Raw genomic sequence first — 16,442 nt, forward strand, 5'->3', positions numbered from 1 at the left:
ATGTGATTTAATTCCACACTAGGAGATCAATTATTCACAAGAACAAAATGATATAAGTGGTACATTAAGAGATTTTCCTTAACCACTAACCTAGTAATCACACTGAAATATGGTGCATTTAGCTAACAAGAAATATGCAAATATTAAGCTAATTCGTGGGAATAATCTTAAAGGCAAAGAGGGCGGAGACTAAATGTGTCTGGTGTCACGAGGGGCGGGTCTTAGAGCCGCTATATGTTTTTGACTTGCGTGTTTAAATCTATAATAGCGTTTGTTGGTGGGCCCGGCGAGACGGGCTACTGCGAGCGGCTCATTTTGCTCTCCAGAGGGGAGGAGAGGGACACCTCACTGGGAAATATGGGTTTTGAACGCCGAGGTAGCCCGCTACACAAACACCCTGAATGGACGGGACCGGTGCAACGTCACGGGGAGCCGCAGCCTCGGAGCGCAGAAGCGAAACGAAACGGCGCTCGCGAGCGCAGCTCACGCGCTCGTGCGCATCTGCGCGAACCCTGCTGATGCACGCGCTACTGTCAAACGAGTGAGTATACCACGTTCACGTCTGTATTACGGCTTATATCGAAATAAACGACAGCTGGGGTTGTTCTGTTGGGTTCTGAGAGAATAGCGCGCCCTGGCAGCCCAGATGTGAGCGCGCTGCGCGTTAACGGGGTACCGGGTTCGGTGTTATTGTAGGAGCAGGAGGCACGCGCGTCGAAGAAAGCAGACGTGTCCATTTTTATTGGATGTAGCTTTATATCGATTATTACTGAAGCACACGGTGGAGGTTGTGAGTTAGGCTATTTCCTTTCATCATAGTGGTGTGTTTCCCGTTGCACGTTTTAACGAAACGTACAGTGTGAGGAAATGTGTTTTCCATCGAGGTAATAGCCATGCTTCTCGAGTGACTGCAAAATGCTTTATTACCACTAAAATAAACTTTGCAACTTGGTGAATTATTGCATATATATCATGGGATATACGGAAAGGGAAGAGGTTGTCTTTCCCTGCAGCACTGGCTCGAAAGGTCAAAGGGATATTCTCAAAAATAGATAACTAATACACGTATTTGATCTAATTGCCAGTTAGACCAAACAGTGTGTCCGGCTTAATAAACGGCATCAACGTTCAAGGTGTCACTACACCACGTTATGGTCCAGTTAACGATACACTAATGAAGTATTTTTAAAAGAATATAAAGAAACTGTTATGCTTGATATAGATTATGAAATGTAGCTACAAGAGGCCAAATTTCATTTAAACATTTACCATCAAAGCATGATAACATTCAGCGTGGACAAAAAAAACCTTTCTTTCTTTTTACCCCCCTCCCCCATCCCCCCTCCCCACTCACTCCCACCCAACGCATATTTACAAAATCATAAGAATATTTTAGATTGACTTGGTAACATTTTTAATTCTGCACTGTATGCTGTGTGTTTTTATAATACTGTTCGACTGACACGCTTAATCCGCGGCGCTCGCGCTCAGCCGTCACAAGGCCCGTTATCTGCTGCCCACGTGCCCGTCTGCACCCGCTGCACCCGCAGCTCTCGGGCCTAGCAATAAGAAAGCAGGCATACCTTTTAAAGTACACATTATATAGGCTACATTTAGGCTTTATTGCGAGAATTATAATAGAACCTGTACATTACAAATACCTAAGTTCGAAAAGACTCGTCGTTTCTCAGTCCAAATGGAAAATGTAGGCAATTGTTGTTCCAATACTAAAAAAAACGTGTTTATGGCTTTAAAATGTGGAGACTTTAGGTTAACGCCGTAGTGCCGAAATTATAACAAATACCAGAAGATCAAAAGGGGCGATCTCCCGCGCGAGCGCGCACACAAGGCACGCGCGTGTTAGCTGCCCAAGGTGAAACAACAAAAATAGCTTTTGATAGTGATATAAAATAGAAAGCATCAATCATTCATACAGTGAACTGGTTAATTACATGTGGGTTTTTTTGCGGTGGTGGCGGTATTAGCACATTATATGAACTCTTATTGTTCATATAGAGGGTTTTTCCTTGTTTAAGTTGGCATGTAATGCTGTGAATCCACACAAGATCAAGAATCCATGACAAGATCAGCCAAAGGTTTAGGCCTGTATCATTTATGAACCATTAGGTGCATTCGTGCATTAGCACGAGACCACGCCTGCACGCCCTGCAAACATGTGGTGTTTATACTCCTGGATTTCGACATATGGAGTGTGAGTTTATTTTTCTCTTTTTACAGAATCGCCGAGACAAAGTCTGACGTCTAGGACCCGTGATATAGGTAACAATTATGTACACCACCTATTCACACATCAACCCTTCACTTAAGTTTTCCATTCGTCCACAAACAGGCCTCATGATACGCCCCGAAAGTGTGAACGTCTCTTCTAGAAACAGTGTATGGATCAAAGACGATAAATAATATTTTATTAGAATTTAAACATCGCTTATGCTAGCGTAGGTCCACCTACTCATATTGAATGATACGGATTTCATAATTAGCATTCTATATAGTCCAGGGCATAGGTTTAATCTCCAGAGTACTGAAATAAAATTCCATACAATACAGTCATAATGCAATCAATCACATTACAAAAGCCTAGACGTCATACATTACAAAAGTCTAGACTGCAGAACATTTTCTTATATATATTATACACACACACACACACACACACACACACACACACACACACACACACACACACACACACACACACACACATACACACACACACACACACACATACACACACACACACACACACACACACACACACACACACACACACACACACACACACACACACACACACACGCACATACACACACACCTCTCCCATATTGCGACCTACAGCGCGTGATGTTTTCGAGTAAATCTTTCTAGCAGGTAAAGTTCACTGGCAAAATGTAGTTACATTTCTTTTAATTCAGACCGTTGTCACGATTGGTAATATTGAGTTTTTTTTGTTGAAAGATTTTGGATACATCGGTCCACAGCACAACATTTACGTAAACCATGTAGTGAATTACATTTCGATACGATACGATCGTTCTTCATCTGTGTAACGTCGTCGTTAACAGGACAGTGTTTGTTCAGGATTTAAGGCAGTGGGGGCATTACATACAATATATTTATTACGATTGTGACTTTAACGCCTTATCACGGCATAGAAACGTATGATAGAGGCCTTCTATGGCCATACATTGCTTTACTGAAATAGGTAATGTACGTGGTGTTAATATTAATAATTATTGTTATTAATAACAATTTGTTAGTTAACAAAACTGTAAAATAAACATATAAACGATATTTTAAGCTAAAACGGTAAACATCTACATTTTCCAGTGTATAAAATGTGACCTTTGTATAGCATAAATGTGCACAATATACAAAAGAGGAAGCTTTTTGTTTTTCTTTTGGTACTAGATTGTCAATTTTATAATAGTAAATAACAAAATAATTAGCTTACATTCAAATTAATACACATGTATTGATTTATTAATTTACTTATGTTTTTATTTTTTCATTTAGTGCTACACTTAATTCTTTCTATTATTGAATTGTCCAAAATATTTTGTGTAGATAATCTTACAACTTGAAAAAATGCTTTTCCACTTGGTGGATCAAGGATTCCTTGTTTAGTGTCAGAAAGGCGAATCACTAACAGAACCAGGACAGTTTGTACTGTAAACAGCATACTGGTGGTATTAGTAAAATAATGAGGTGATTGAGGATGGATATACAGCATATTGTAAATGAAAATAATGTTTGAACCCAGCACTGCCATTTTGGCTGGCATGAAAAGCTCTGTGAGGGATTTCTCTCTCTTCCTTTCTCTCTCTCTCTTTCTCTCTCTCTCTCTCTCTCTCTCTGTCTGTCTGTCTCTATGTCACTGTCTGTCTCTCTCTCTCTGTCTCTCTCTCTCTCTCTCTCTCTCCCTTTCTCCCTTTCTCTCTCCCTTTCTCTCTCTCTCTCTCTCTCTGTCTGATTGCAACACATCAGAGAGTGAAAGGGAAGGGCTCACACAAAGGCTTTTAATTGGACCAACTCGTCTTTACATATGTACGTGTGTGTCAGAGAGAGGGACAGAGTAAAACAGAGCAAAACAGGGACACGGAGAGAGACAGATTGCTTCATGACAAACAAACACCCCAGTTTTATTGATGGAAAATTTAAACAAACCAAAAACCTTTCACTTTTCCTCCTCGGTAATCCAATCATTCTCTTCTTTTATTTGATGTGAATCTCAGGGAGCAGTCTCTCCTCCAGGGAGAGAAGTCTCTCATGTGAGACAGAGAAAACAGTTCATGTGGTCTGTGTGCATCTATAGCCAGATCTAACTTTGATGGGTTGTCATGGGGCTTGTTATGAACACAGCCTGTTAGCCTTGAGAGAATTGAAGAGAATGTATTCACGAATTATGCTACATTAGTAACACAATAAAGGCATAATATTTAAATGATATTTAAATAATATTTAAGCAATTATAACAATCATAATAAAACAGCAGTATTGCAGTTTATAATTCTGTACGCAATAACAATGTTAACACATTTGGCTTTTTATTTATAACTGAGTTCAGTGATTAAGTTACAGTGACTTGGCGCTTTGTGAGTCCTGATGGAAACACAGTGGACTGAGTTTGAATCCCAGTTGTACAGTTAATCAAAAGCGTCTCTATTTTTAGAGCTGAATCCCGGCCCATGAGCTCCGTGGCTGGAGAAGCTGATTGGCTGGAGGGGTTGGCTGTTATCTTTGGTTATCTAGCTGTATGAGTGATGTACATTCTTCATAAAGCTAGATAACCGAAAGTAACAAGAATCCCATTACACACCTGAAAGGCCCCGCCCACTATGTGCTCCTTGCCCCGCCCCTCACACTGTTCATGCGACAGCCAACACACAGACAGAATGGACTAAGGAAGGAGAAGAAAAGGTAAGACTCCAATGATCTGACACAAGACCACTGGCTTCTGCTTTAACTCATCATAGACATGCAACCAACGTTCTATACTGATGGCGTTTGAGGGCAGGGGACACAAAAGCTGGTCTCCTTTCCTCTGAATTTCACCTTTTTTCCCCCCGAGCTGTACGCTGGGCCCTGGTTGGTCGAACATGATCACTTTTAATCTGTAATCTCCTGATCCCAGAACACAATGCAGGGCATGCACAGGCTTAAGGCCTCGGTCACATGATCACATGAACACCCGTTGAGACTTACAGGTGCCTCCACGGGGACTCTCATCACACAACTTCATGCTCTAAAGTGGATTTACTCATTGGAAGAACATTTTTATGCTAGAAACACAAACCATGCTAAAGTATTACACACCTGTTTCTGTGTTCTGGTTTATAATATGACTCGTTGCTGCAAATGGTGCAGGAAATACGACTTTTTCCTATTAGAACTATAATTAGTTATAGAATAAAGGACTGTGTTGCTCCCTGTCAAAGGAGGCTGTTAATTCTACAGTCTCTGGGCATCTGAACCTCAGACCAGAAGCAGCAGACAGGCAGCATTTGTTTGAGGTCAATTGTATGTGACTCCTGCAGAGAGGTGTTCACTGGAGCTGACGCTCGCGTGCGTGGGGAACGGGCTGGACACCCAACACCACAATGAGTAATAGTGGAGAAGCTTGCTGAGAAGGTGGTGAAGACTGTTCAGTCCCTCAGTGAGCAGCACTGCTGAATCACGACCCCACTGTTGACAGCGGGCACTCGGAGGTCAAGCCTGCTCCTGGTCCTGGGCCAGCTGTGATCTCCTGGCCTAGCAGATCACACCTTTACCACCTCACTCAGAGCTGTCTCGTTAGTTCAGGGCCGTTTGCTTGTTGTCGAAGAACTGAAGATCTACTTTTCCTGCAAGGCTCATAATGGGGCACCTTTATGCAGACTGTAAGACTTAAGTATGCTGGATATCAATGAGAAAGTCAGCATACGGTGACAAAAGATTATTAATTATTATTAATTTGAGATAAAATAATGTGTATCATAGTGTTAAGTGACAAAGGGCAAATTCCACATTTATGTTTACTTTCATGGCATTTGCGTTTATCCAGTGTGATTTACAGGAATCCGGAAAGCCATAAAATCTACATAGAAAGTATGAGTAGGTTTATATTCTAAGCTTTGTAGCTTTAGTGAGTACAAGTTTGTCGTACAAATATTTCTACATAGCAAGGCATTACTTACACAAAGAGGCACAGTGTCACGGACAGAACTGGTGGTCACATGAAGTGGTCATGGGAATCTTCTCGTAAATCCAGCCTCTGCCCTGGGTCATGGAGTGGTTAGGGGCACCTGAGTGACCACCTGAGTGACCACCTGAGTGACCACCTGAGTGACCACGGTCAGGACAGGATGCTGTGATACCGCTGCTGCCTCTCAGCAGAGCGCCTTAGATCGGGAACAAATGAGTGGATGAATGAATGAATGAATGAATGAATGAGATGGACGTTTGCTTTTCTGATGACTATAAGCGTTCTCACCTGCGCTCTAGTTGACCTGCAGTAACGTCATGGTCTCAGCTGGGCTTGGCACTTCCTGTCCCAGCGTTTAGCAAAGTGTGAGTGCCAGGGCGTTCCCCACATCAACTGAGCGGCATATGCCAACCCTGTGCCAGGGACATTAGCCATCTACGTAGCTTAGCCTAGCTGCCATGATAAAATGATAGCTGCTCCCATGTGTCTTTGTGCACATCTACACTGTATCTGTCTGCATCAAAACTTCACATGGGTCATTGTGGGTCATTTAGTACTAAGGTTGTGGACGGCGTTGATATGGAATTGTGTGTAGCAAAGTGATCTGATGGTGTGGCCGGTGTAGACCTTTTACCCTGTTCGGGGGAGCTTTGTAAGCTTTCAGCGAGTCAATTTAAGTTCCAAGTGTCAACTAGAAATAGCCATTGTGGTCCTCACCCCCTCTCTCCCACGGCTCTAGACTGTACGGTCAATAGACCTAGTTCACTTGTCAAACAGAGACAATGGACTCCTTTACCACCCTTTCACCACCACCCAGTCACAACCACCAAGCTGTTGGGGCAGCGCTGGCTGATTCTTGCCCCTGTTGCTGCCTTTCTTTAGACTGACGGAACTCACCAACTGAGGCTCAAAATGGTTGCACTGTGGGACAGAAACCTCATGACTAAACGTCCTTCTCTTCTGCGCCCCCCCCCCCCCCCCCCCCCCACTCTCCAGCCTCTACCACACTGTCAACCCCAAAGAGATGTGAATATACTGTGGCCTGTTGGCAAAGACAGTGGGCCCACACACAATGGGGATTAAGTTTGGGAACTGCAGTGAAAGGTAAAGGTCAACATCGTACAGACCACACCAGAGGCAGTAAACCAATTCTTTGTGCAACCCTTAAATCTGTCTACAGGTCAGAAGAACACTGAACACCTCGAACACAGTGGATGGCCTTCTATAAGATGAATGTTAATGTTGTTAAAGGAATCAACAATTTTTAAAAACTGTTAATCAGAGATTTGTTTAATATCTCTGAGTTTAAACACAAGGTACTGTGGCTAAAAGGCACATCACCCTGCGAAGGAAAAACGCACTGCAAACACAAATAGTATATACTTCAAAATGACATGCACCAGGGTTGCCAACTCTCACACATTGAGCGTGAGACACACGCATTTGACCGTCTTCACACGCTCACACGCCACACTTCCGATATCTCACGCCGAAAAAAAAAATCTAGTTTATTTACCTCTGATCCACATCTATGATTCAATGAGTTACAATTCGCTCTGGCGAACTTAATTTGTGTCGATTTTACGTACCCCCCCCGTCAACAATTTACACTCGCCACCCCCTCCAGGTTCAAATCTCACTCCAAGCGAACTTCAAAAGTTGGCAACCCTGCATGCATGCTGCATTTCAGAAACACACTGCAAATTCAGAAACGCTGCACACCCAACACAACAGAAATGTTTCTGAATGAACTCTTATATATAAGCGGCAGGGTTAGGGTTAAGGTTAGGGTTGGGTTAGGGTTAGGTTAGGTTAGGTTATGGTTAGGGGTATTAGGGTAAGCTACTGGTAAGAGACAAAAGGAATAACACTTTAATTATACGTTTTTAGCCAGAAAGAAATGTTTAAATGTTTCATTAGGTTGAATGGGACTGAATTACTAAAGCTATTTAAATGTAGCTAGCTAGCTCGGTATTTACACAGAAACTAGGTTGAGTTAAATAGGACGTTTATCAGGGTTTTTAAAGCTACACTATGTACAGCTTAGAAAAAGATACAAGCAAAAATACAGAGAATAAGTTTTTTAATTCTAAATCATATGTTAGCTTATCTGTGATAAAACTGGTATAATCTTACTTTACACTAGTTAGTCTAGCATATAGTTGTTTGTCCAGAAACTCTTCCATTGTTATGTGGCTCACTTCTGATGTTGGATTTGTAGTGTTTCTGAATTTGTCGTTTTTATGAATTTGTTAGGTCTTCACGTCTACCATATTATGGCCTCATAAAATAAATAAAATTCAAAAGTAATTAAAATAAATAAGACTGACATCAGTAAAAAAAATGTCAGATGTCAGAGACCCTCACATCAGCCTTTAATGGGCCTTTTGGTCAAAAGCTCATCGTGCTAAACCAGACACTATATTGTCTAGAATCCCATTTTTTAACCCATGTCACTTCAGTGGTTGTTCACATATTGGCCAATTGTCCTGGTCTTGCTCTCTAACACACCTACAGGTCCTCTGAAAACACACAATTCCACTGTTACCTCAGCTGCTAATGTCAGAGGCCTTACAATGGCCCCTATTGACTGTATTTGCATAAGGCACTTTTCTAACAAGGGTCTGGAGAGACACTTTAGAGTTCGACCACTTTTGAGGGCCGCTGCAAAAAAATGTCAAGTGCCAATTAGCAAAGGTTCGCTGGCGTCCAGCAGGGCTCCGCCTCTCTAATTCCACCTTACTTTCTCCCGTCCAGCTCACGCCCACCGTGGCCCCCTTGAGCTCAGACTCCCCCGAACCTCCGACCAGCACCACCTTAAAACAAAGACCAGCGCTCAGCGTGCTGCCTGAAGCCGTGAGGGAGGCTCCCTTCTGTGGGAGTTCACTCCCCCCTGTGGCGCACTGGTCCCTGCCTGCAGATGTGAGTGTTTGGAGCAAACGCTGAACCTTCCCTGCCTGCCTTCTGTACCACACGCGAGAGTTAAACCATCACCTGCACTCTGCTGCACCACACACACACCTCATGCTGCATATGTCAGGTTGTATTGCAAGAACACTGAGCACCTCTGGCACCTTTAATGCTGTCTGGAGGATGTGAGAACACAAAACACGCTCTGTGGTGACTCTGTTTGCTAATGCTGATGGGACGTAGAAGCTCGGAGTTGCTGGAATGTTCCTTGTGGTACACAGCACGCCTGTTCACCGGACGCATTTTACAGCCAGGGCTCAGATGCTGGACATGCTTTTAATGACAAAGAACAGCAAGGTCGTTTGAACGGAAAACGCGGTCGCTGCGGTGGTGTCTAATTTAAACCCTATCAGAAATCTCACGATACATTCGGCACCAAAAAAGTGGGTTTTAATTTACAGTCGTGAATACGTCATTGTGAGTGTTAATTTAAACCTCAACACATATTACAGGAGAGGAAGAAAGCTGACAGAAATGCAGGCGCTGTTATGATCTCACATAGCCTGGGGAAACCATTTTTGCTCACCCTGGGCCACAGTTGTTCGTTCACACAACATTTACCTCTGCTTGCAGTCTTCTGCTATCAGAAAGGATTTATCCCCTGCTCTCTCTCTCTTTCATTCAATCTCTCTGTGTAGATTTTTCCCAGCCTTGATTCTCAGATGGTTGGGTCTGATTTGCATGCATTTGCATAATGAAAGTCATTTGCATGCTCAGGGGCAGACTGTACCATGTGAACAGACATGAAAAGGTGTGTGTGTGTGTGTGTGTGCGTGCGTACGTGCGTGCATGTGTGTGTGTGCGTGCGTGTGTGTGTGTGTGTGTGTGTGTGCGTGTGCGTGCGTGCGTGTGTGTGTGTGTAGGTGTGTGTTTGTGTTTGTATGTGTGTGTGCGTGTGTGTGTGTGTGTTTGTATGTGTGTGTGCATGCGTGTGTGTGCATGTGTATGTCTGTGTGAATGTGTGATTGTGTGTGTGTGTGTGTGTGTGTGTGTGTGTGTGCGTGTGTGTGCGTGTGTATGTGTGTGTGTGTGTGCGTGCATGTGTATGTCTGTGTGAATGTGTGATTGTGTGTGTGTATGTGTGTGTGTGTGTGTGTGTGTGTGTGTGTGTGCGTGTGTGTGTGTGTGTATGTGTGTGTGTGTGATTGTGTGTATGTATGTGTGTGTGTGTGTGTGTACCACCTCATCCTGGCAGCACAGTAAACTCATGTTAATGTTTCCTGGCTCTCTCTGTCTCTCCGTGTCCAGTGTTTCTCCCGCGGTGTCGTGGTGCCTAACAGACATGGCAGCGTAAAGGAGGAGGGTGTGGAGGAGGGGCAGGACCGTGGAGATGCGGCTCACCTGCGCTACACCCACGCTACACCCGCGCTACACCCGCGCTACACCCGCGCTACACCCGCGCCATCTTAGAGTTACTGGCAGGAAATGAAAAGAGGATGAATGAGCAGGTACCCACCACCATCACACACACACACACACACACACACACACACACACACACACACACACACACACACACACACACACACTGCAACGAGACTTTTTTTAATTACAGCAGATGTGTTTGTTAATTGTGAAAATCACACGTTGCTGGCGACTGAAGTGGGCGTGGGGGCGTGGGGGCGTTTTGTACTCTCTCACGTTAAATCATTCTCCACCACAATGGGGGAGGGAGGGGGCGGGGCCAGAGGGGGCGGGGCCAGAGCGGGGGCAGAATAGAGCACCATCAGGGATCCTGCCGTCTGCCTGGCCAGCGTGGCAGCCATGGAGATGGCAGTGCCTCCCCACGTCTACAGGCCCCGCGCTGAAGAACGCCGCTGTGCTCAGAGAGGCAGGACTGATGATCAGATCGCTGCTACATCAACGATCTCCTCTCTCTCCGTGTGCTGCTGATAATACCACGCCGCCTGAATCACACATCCTGTTAGACGCTAGCACACTTGCATTTCCACGGCAACATGTAAATTCACACTCGGCCCTTTCTTCCACGTTTATATTTAGAGGTGGTGCAGAGGAGCAGAGAGGCGGTGGTGTGGAGGGTGGAGGTGGTGGTGGTGTAGAGCAGGTGGTGGTGGTGGTGGTGTAGAGCAGGTGGTGGTGGTGGTGGTGTAGAGCAGGTAGTGGTGGTGGTGGTGATGTAGAGCAGGTGGTGGTGGTGGTGGTGGTGGTGGTGTAGAGCAGGTGGTGGTGTAGAGCAGGTGGTGGTGGTGGTGGGGGTGTAGAGTGGGTGGTGGTGGTGGTGGTGGTGTAGAGCGGATGGTGGTGGTGGTGGTGTAGAGGGGATGGTGGTGGTGGTGTAGAGCTGGTGGTGGTGGGGGTGTAGAGTGGGTGGTGGTGGTGGTGGTGGTGTAGAGCTGGTGGTGGTGGGGGTGTAGAGTGGGTGGTGGTGGTGGTGGTGGTGTAGAGTGGGTGGTGGTGGTGGTGGTGGTGTAGAGCGGATGGTGGTGGTGGTGTAGAGTGGGTGGTGGTGGTGGTGGTGGTGTAGAGCGGATGGTGGTGGTGGTGTAGAGTGGGTGGTGGTGGTGGTGGTGGTGTAGAGTGGGTGGTGGTGGTGGTGTAGAGTGGGTGGTGGTGGTGGTGGTGGTGTAGAGCGGATGGTGGTGGTGGTGTAGAGTGGGTGGTGGTGGTGGTGGTGGTGTATAGCTGGTGGTGGTGGTGGTGTAGAGCAGGTGGTGGTGGTGGTGTAGAGCAGGTGGTGGTGGTGGTGTAGAGCAGGTGGTGGTGGTGGTGGTGTAAAGCGGGTGGTGGTGGTGGTGGTGGTGTAAAGCGGGTGGTGGTGGTGGTGGGGGTGTAGAGTGGGTGGTGGTGGTGGTGTAAAGCGGGTGGTGGTGGTGGTGGTGCTGGTGGTGTAAAGCGGGTGGTGGTGGTGGTGGGGGTGTAGAGTGGGTGGTGGTGGTGGTGGTGGTGTAGAGTGGGTGGTGGTGGTGGTGGGGGTGTAGAGTGGGTGGTGGTGGTGGTGGGGGTGTAGAGTGGGTGGTGGTGGTGGTGGTGGGGGTGGTGGTGGTGTAGAGTGGGTGGAGGTGGTGGTGGTGGGGGTGGTGTAGAGTGGGTGGTGGTGGTGGTGGTGTAGAGCGGATGGTGGTGGTGGTGTAAAGCGGGTGGTGGTGGTGGTGGTGGTGGTGTAGAGTGGGTGGTGGTGGTGGTGGTGGGGGTGGTGTAAAGCGGGTGGAGGTGGTGGTGGTGGGGGTCAGCATTGGCAAGCTCTCTCTGGGTCTTTTTGGGGAGTCGTTGCCCAGACAAGTCAAGCATTGTTCTCATGGATGAACGTGTTATGGCTCTGCGTTATTGAGGCCAGGGAGCTATAAGTTTAAAACCCGCTTAACCAAAACACCAATTAGAGCCGGCTGGGTCCCAATAACTAAGGGAAAGACCCGGAACAATGTGCCCCATTGTCCTGAACTCTCAGAGAGCCGCCTTTGTTTGGGTCTCCTTGCTGGACGTCCAGACAGCGCCGTGGCCCAGCTGATATAGTGCAGGGCTGGTGGTAAAGACTGTTGGGGTGGGAGTTTGGGGGGGGGAGTCAGCAGGATTCAGAACAGGATCCACAGAGCTTGGTCTACATCATCACCTTCTGCCTTAGCTGGATTCCATCTTCAACCATAAGGTTTACTGCAAAGGTCAAATTTTAGAAATTGCAAAGTGTATTAAACGATTGGAGAACAGAAACGGATCCCATGTTATTGTATGTAAAATGAAATGTCTGGGAGTCTGTGTTGAGGTGTTGGTCTGCAGTGCCGATGTGTGTCAGTAAACAGGTGGTAATGTGGGGACGATTCTGGCTTCACAGGCCCTAACGAAATTTATGCACCGCAAAGACAATAGACAACGCAGGCTTCAGCACGGCGGAGACAGGGAGCCGGTGGCAGCTTGTGTCTGGGAGTGTGTGTTGGAGTGTGTAGTGCTGGGAGGTGGCTGCAGGCATGGGCACACACACACACACACACACACACACACACACACACACACACACACACACACACACACACACACACCTCCTTTTGGGACAGCCAAGCAGCTGGTCTCCAGCTCTTCATGCAGGCACCAGTCTTGGGAACCACCATGGTGAGGCTCCCCAAAAATGGGCACCAGGGGCCCCCCAAGTCTGAGGCTGTCTGGACTCCCCCCCCCCAGTGACGCCGGGGGCCTGGGAAGGACTTGAAGTTCATGGCCAGACCGCCTATTGAGCTGACAGGCTGACAGTTTGTTCAATTCAGCCCCCCATTCAGAGCAGGCGGGGGGGGGGGAGCAGCTACACAGTAGCACTGCCATGACTATTCATCCGGCGGGGACAAGCGGAGGGTGAGAGGGAAATCAAGAGAGAAGAGAGAGAGAGAGAGAGAGAGAGAGAGAGAGAGAGAGAGAGAGAGAGGGCGCGACTGAAAAGACGGGGTGCATAAATAAAAGTGGGGACTCTGTGTGCCGCGTTTGGCTCAGAGACGGCTGTGCCCACCAACATACCCACAATCCAAACAGGCCCCCTTTCTGTGGAGGCCACGCCCCCTGCCCCCCCCCAACCCTGCCGCCCAGATTTAACGGGGCGCGTGCTGCGGGTGTAAATTCAACGCATTCAGCTCGGTCTACAATGACAACAGTGTGTCGTCTGTTTCCTGGGCGGCGGTGTTGTGCCCTCAGCCTCATTCTCCACGCGGGTCCACACTTCCTCCCGTCCGCTGGTCACACAGTCTCCCTTCTTCCCCGTCCCGTCACCTGCAGCTACAGCCTTCGCCTCTGCCCGACGTCCATCCAGGAACAGTTTCCCCTTCGCCGTGGCCTTTGAAAGCACAAAGCTGATCCCAGACGAGTGTAAAAGGGGCACCTTGTCCTCCCTGCGTGAGCGGGCCGTGAGATGCTGCAGTAAAACGGGCGGTGTTGGCGTAGTCTCCCACGCCACAGCACCGCCCGCTGCCCCGCAGAGCCGGCACGAGCCGTCGCCTTGATGCAGCGGGTCATTGCGATTGGTGTCTGCACCCAGCTGCACCCATGGGTTATTTTAGTCCATGACTACGCTAGTTAGCAGCTTAATGTCTGAAGGGCTAAATCAAATAATCAAGCGCTGTCCATTTCTGAAGACGTGAGCGTGTCCTCGCCGATCACACCAGATATACTGGGGACTGTTGTCATGTGCACCAGGTTGGCCAGCTGTCCCGTGTCCCCCTGGACCATAATATGGTAAGCGTGGGCAGTGCGGGAGAGACAGAGACAGGGATGGTCCCACGTCTAGAGTCCACTGGAGCAGACAGGTTCAGGAGCAGTCACGTTACCTCTGTGTTTCAGCCTCCGGGCGTACCAGCCTTGAGGGGCCTTCAACGTCGCCCTCAATCCCCCCCACCTGTCACCCCCACGGGCACGAGACAGCCCACAAGGACATAAGAGCAGCGTCCAGGCTAGGAGACGAAACTAGGAGAATTAAAAGCGTTCAGTCAGTTAGCAGTGCTCCATCACAGCGCTTACACAGCAGCTCATTTGAACAGTGTCATTACAGGGAGGCTTTACTGCTTACTGTGTTTTTACTGCATTGGCGATGCTGTAACGTATTCGTTGGTCTTTCGTAGTATTTCTGTTCCATTCATGTTTCTCCACCTTTGTTTTACAGGTACAGGATTCATATGAACAGCAAAATCTGAACACTGACTGGGATGGCTCGTGTTTGCTGGGATGTCCAGAGACGTGTGACCCAAGACTGGCCCACTTCTACCCTTCTCTCCTTCATTTGTAGAGAAAAGAAAATGTCAAATCTAGCAATTAAGGGGTTCTAGTATTTACATAACCCAGACTGAGACAATCAACTTGCACGAAATTAAATTAAACAGATTTAAATTAAATGTTCAGTATAGTGCACTTTTTTCTTTTTAATTTCTTAAAATTTGATATTAGAGGCAAAGCACAAATGTGTCCGCTGTGATATAAATGACTTCACTGGATTCTGTGTATAACGTCTACATATCCCTCTGTTAGAGATGATCACAAGCGGATATCAAAGTGGATAGACAGATGATTTCCACTAGTTCTTCTGTACTGATGGTTTATAGATCATGGGTTGGGTGCACGAGACCCACGGCAGCAGTGAAGGATACTGCACTGTGATTGGACAGCTCTGTGTGTTTATAGTTATATCCACACGTAGAGAGAGCTGATGTCTTTACTTTCTATGCAGTTGCGTTTGACTTGCAATCAACAATCAACATGAGACGTGTTGAGTCAATCCTCCACGGTTAATCCTCCACGGTTAAACAATGTTTTAAGATTTGAGAGAGAAATATTCAATCTTGTTTTCAGATTCTGCATTTAAAGAAGCAGTAAACAGTGAAAACCTGTACATTTATGTCTGGATTGTGTTTCACCATAGCTGCAGCTACCCCATTGATGGAAGTGAATGACTAGTAATTAAATGTTAAACATTTTATTTATCTTATTATTCCATTGAGAAGAATTTTCAGAAATGTATTTGTGTCGGTTCCATGATTCTCATTCAACTCTCTGTCCGCTTAATTTTATAATCAATCTTGGGCTGAGGCTAATATATTTTAATCGTTTATGCATGTGCCTTAACATTTTATTTTTATGTGAATTGTGCAATCTATTTTTAACCTTTTTGTAGGTTAGGGTTAGGGTTTTGATGCTGTTACTCATCTACATTTTCTATGCAATTTATGTTTATTGTGTTGGTTAGATTGTATTTTCTGTGTAGTTGCACCCTTTGGAAAATTTGTAAATTTTTTCTATGCATAATGCTTTTCAGACTCCTTACTGGTGTGTGTATGTGAAATCTAGGCTCTTTTCGTGAATTTAAAAACTAACGTGGATTGCATGTCTCTTAGAAGCTACCACAAGTGCCTTTATGCTACCAGTGCCTTGAACAATTTTTGTACCACTACAGATACTAATAAAAAGTTTACAAACAACATCACAAATTATGTGTTTGTTTACTTATTTTTAAACAAAATGCATAAAAAATGTATGTTAGGTACAGAAGCATTCAGTATTCTAAAAATATAGTTCAGGTGTTAGGGCTTTAAAATGTGGTTTATTGAATTATGAATAAGCTTTAATAAAGCTTTAATGATGATTTTTAATTGAAATAATCTGTATATTGGTCGGTCTTCCAAGTTTCAAAGGTGTTTACATCTGAGAAGGTGTGTAAATTATTATCCAAATCAGATCTTGCACTACTCAGGTTGAATCGTGCTGTCGTTGTCCTGTGACTGGAGTATAACGTGAACACACTGAACACAGCGTCCATCTACGGGTGTTGTAGGACAGCTCCACTGTA

General features: G+C 46.1%; 1 long non-coding RNA gene across 2 annotated transcripts; it reads left to right on the forward strand.

The window, feature by feature from the left end:
• Positions 1-4,014: 4,014 nt before the first annotated feature.
• Positions 4,015-16,077, forward strand: LOC143489482 (uncharacterized). 2 transcript variants are annotated; one of them, XR_013124690.1, is made up of 6 exons: positions 4,015-4,938; positions 7,199-7,306; positions 8,960-9,124; positions 9,811-9,923; positions 10,421-10,620; positions 14,766-16,077. It is a non-coding gene; the product is annotated as an uncharacterized LOC143489482 (long non-coding RNA). The 2 variants fall into 2 exon arrangements; XR_013124689.1 differs by lacking the exon at positions 9,811-9,923 and having other exon boundaries at positions 4,771-4,938.
• Positions 16,078-16,442: the final 365 nt, after the last annotated feature.

This window comes from Brachyhypopomus gauderio, unplaced genomic scaffold, assembly GCF_052324685.1.
Source record: "Brachyhypopomus gauderio isolate BG-103 unplaced genomic scaffold, BGAUD_0.2 sc62, whole genome shotgun sequence".
NCBI lineage: Eukaryota > Metazoa > Chordata > Actinopteri > Gymnotiformes > Hypopomidae > Brachyhypopomus > Brachyhypopomus gauderio.